We start from the raw sequence: 4,240 nt of genomic DNA on the forward strand, positions 1-4,240 counted from the left end.
ATTATTACAAACGTGTTCCACAAAAGCTGTAATTGGAAGCCCGCAATTCATCACAACACAACATCAAAACCAACATACGTGCTAACAGTGGATTTTGGAATTTAAAGATATTTATTTTATTAATTATTATTATTTTTTATTATTATTATTATTATTATTATTCTTAGTATAATTATTATTCTTTTTTCTCTCTTTTTGTTTTTATTTATATGTTTAATTATTAGAATATAAAGTATAATATTTTACACATTTTCATTTTATTTTTACATCTTCATTTTTATTTTTATTATTTTCTTCTTTATATTAATTTAATTTAATTTTACTTATATTTATATAGTTAATTTAACTTAATATCAATTAATATTAATAGTAGTTAAATTAAGTAAATCTTATAGCACACCTGCTATTTGCATATATAACCACGTATGCAAATGAGCAATCAAAATCTAGAAAGAAGACATACGATAAGCATTCCAAGTAAACGTAATGCTTATTTGGTAATAGACGCATCGAATACGTTGCCTCTGAAAACTACACAAACTGACAAAAGCTTGTCAAACATTGCACCTTCAGCAACTTCGCTTGCATTTTCGACTTAGCGAGTCCAAAAAATAAAATAAACGGTCCAAACAGGCATGGAAAGCTATGTAAATATGAAACGTAAACTTAGTCCTCAAAAAAGCAATTCAAAAGGTGCTAAAATAACTAAAACTATCAAAGATAGTGCAACTACAAACATTCTTTCTGGCAATAGATTTGCTGAATTAGCTGAAACTACAGAAGAAGCTAATCAGCCTATTAACAAAAATTTTAAACCGCCTCCAATCTACTTGCGTGAACGCAGCTCAAATAACCTCGTTACAATCCTTGCAAGTCTGATTGGAAACAATACTTTTCATATTGTTCCTATAACTAGGGGCAATATACACGAAACCAAAATCCAAATCGACACTGAAAACAATTTTAGAGTCATAACCAAATATTTCGAAGACAGCAAAAAAAATTACTACACATACCAACTAAAGAGTAGTAAGGGCCTTGTTATCGTAATTAAAGGTATCGAATCAGATGTAGAACCCATTGAGATAACAAATGTCCTAAGCGAAAAAGGCTTTAGCGCTAGAGCAGTAATAAATATTGTTAACAAAGATAAAATCCCACAACCTATGTTTAAAGTTGAACTTCACCCGGAAGTTTCTAAGCTTAAAAAAAATGAGAGCCATCCCATCTACAACCTACAGTATTTACTTCACCGCAGAATTAGCGTTGAGGAGCCCCACAAAAGAAATGGTTCGGTGCAATGCACAAACTGCCAAGAGTATGGCCATACTAAGTCATATTGCACTCTTCGTACAGTGTGCGTAGCTTGTGGCGAGCTTCACCATAGTTCCGAATGCGATAAAAAAGCATTAAAGGATACCAACTCCAAAAAATGTAGCAACTGCAGTGGAAATCACACTGCAAACTACAGAGGCTGTCCTATTTATAAAGAACTAAAGCACAGGTTAGCTCTGCAGAAAGAAGCGTTGCGTAATTCTACAAGAAGCAACACCATTAAATTAGTTGAAGTACCTCAACCTTTAACTTCTAAGCCTGTTACACCAGGTGTTTCATATGCTAATGTCGTTAAATCTGACAAGCAACAAGCCCCTCCAGTTCAAAGTAATAGTTTGGAAATAATGATCTCCACTCACTCAGAGCTTAACTCAGTTCATGTCAATCATGCAAACTACTCTTAACGAGATAGTTAAAATGCAAAGCCAATTAATGCAAATGTTTTTATCTAAATAATGAGTACTTTAAAAACTTGTACATGGAATGCAAACGGCTTAAGCCAACTTAAACTTGAACTCACAAATTTCATGTCCCGAGAAAGTGTGGATGTAAAGCTTTGCTCAGAAACACATCTAACTAACAAAAATTTCTTTTCTATTCCTGGTTATTTATTCTATAAAACCAATCACCCAGATGACAAAGCACATGGTGGTACAGGTATTTTGATACGAAGGTGTCTAAAACACTATTTTCTAGGTACATATGCTCATAATTATATGCAAGCCACATCAATACACCTTAAGCACACAGGAAAAAATTTAACTTTATCGGCAGTTTACTGCCCTCCTCGCTTCAACATTACTGAGACCCAATTTACGGATTACTTTTTAACTCTAGGTGAAAGATTTCTTGCGGCGGGAGACCACAACGCCAAGCACACGTATTGGGGTTCACGACTCTGTAATCCAAAAGGAAAACAGCTCTGCAATTCAATTGTAAATAGAAAAAATTCACTAGACGTAATCTCTCCTGGGCAGCCAACATATTGGCCTGCTGATAACAATAAAATACCAGACCTAATAGACTTCGCCGTATCCAAAGGCATAAGCAAAAATTTTATCTCAACATACACTAGCTGCGATTTGTCTTCTGACCATTCTCCAGTTACATTTTGCTTACGTGATGGTCCTCAGTTACGAGACTGTTCCTATAGCCTTACAAGTCCTAAAACAAACTGGCTCAAATATAAAAAGTATATTAACTCACACATACACACAAATTACAAGATAAAGTGTAAGTCTCATATTGAGGACGCAACCTCGGTTTTAAACTCAATTCTGATTTCAGCAGCAGAAAACTCCACCCCTAAAGGCAATAAAATTTACAGATTCAATAGAGTTCTTACAAATAGTGACATAGAGAATTTAGTTTTACAAAAACGTAGATTAAGGCGTGAATGGCAAAAATCTAGGTCCCCTTTAGCGCAAAACTTATTTAAGGAAGCCCAAAGAAGACTTAGATCTGCATTAAGCAAGGAAGACAAAGTCAGACAATATAATTATATTCAAAACCTATGTCCAAATGGCAAAAACCATTCATCTTTGTGGAATGCTAGCAAAGGTATAAATCCTCCCATAGACTCCAATTCTCCAATATGAAACTCTCTTGGAAACTGGGCGCGAAGTGATGAAGAAAAATCTAACGTTTTTGCTGATTACCTAAAAGAGGTGTTCCAACCAAATCCTGCAGCAGGACAATATGACTTTCCCACTCAAGATCCACCAGCACCATCTATTGACATGAATATCACGGCCAATGATCTTGTTCAAATAATCACAAATAAGTTAGATTGCAAAAAAGCACCGGGATATGATAATATCTCACCCATCATGATAAAAAACTTACCCCTTTTGGCCATAAATTTTATCACAAGACTTTTTAATGCCATAATTAAATTTGGCTTTTATCCAACAGAGTGGAAAACATCCATGATTATTATAATTCATAAATCAGGTAAAGACCCCACGCTTGCCTGTTCATACAGGCCAATAAGCTTACTGCCATGCCTTTCTAAAACCATGCTAAAACCGTTCCTTGACGTTCAAAACTTAATACCGTCCCACCAGTTTGGTTTTAGGGAAAAACATGGAACTATTGAGCAAGTGAATCGTATAACGAATGAAATAAGACACGCATTTGAGCTCAGAGAATATTGTTCAGCGGTATTCCTTGATGTTAAACAAGCATTTGATAAAGTATGGCATAATGGACTCATATATAAGATACGCTATTCATTACCTGCAAATGTCCACTCAGTTCTAGAATCGTATCTGCATAATAGAAGCTTTAAAGTGAAATGCAAATCATATACTTCTAATAATTTCCCAATAGAAGCTGGCGTTCCACAAGGAAGTGTTCTTGGCCCTATATTGTATGTACTTTACACATCTGATATCCCGATAAGTAGTTCAGTTATCACCACAACGTTTGCCGATGATACGGCAATTTTATGCCGAAACAGAAACGCTGTGCTAGCTTCAAACCAACTTCAATCTCACTTATATCGGGTGGAGAAATGGTTGTCAAAATGGCGAATTAAAATTAACGAACTAAAATGTAGACACGTCATTTTTACCTTAAATCGGAGTACATCTCCAACAATTTTACTAAACAACATTCCCATACCACAAGCAGATAATATAACGTACTTAGGTATCCACCTAGACAGACGACTAACTTGGTGCAAACATATTGAAGCCAAAAAAATTCAGATGAAGCTTCAAGCCTCTAAGTTGCATTGGCTCATTAATAGCAGATCTTTCCTGTGCCTAGAGTATAAAGTACTCTTGTATGACAGCATTATAAAACCAATATAGACTTATGGTATCCAGCTATTTGGCAATGCTAGTGCATCAAAGATTGAAATTATACAAAGAGCTCAGTCAAAAATACTAAGAATTATCAC

This window comes from Teleopsis dalmanni, chromosome 1 (assembly GCF_002237135.1).
Source record: "Teleopsis dalmanni isolate 2A chromosome 1, ASM223713v2, whole genome shotgun sequence".
In the NCBI taxonomy this organism is placed as follows: Eukaryota; Metazoa; Arthropoda; class Insecta; order Diptera; family Diopsidae; genus Teleopsis; species Teleopsis dalmanni.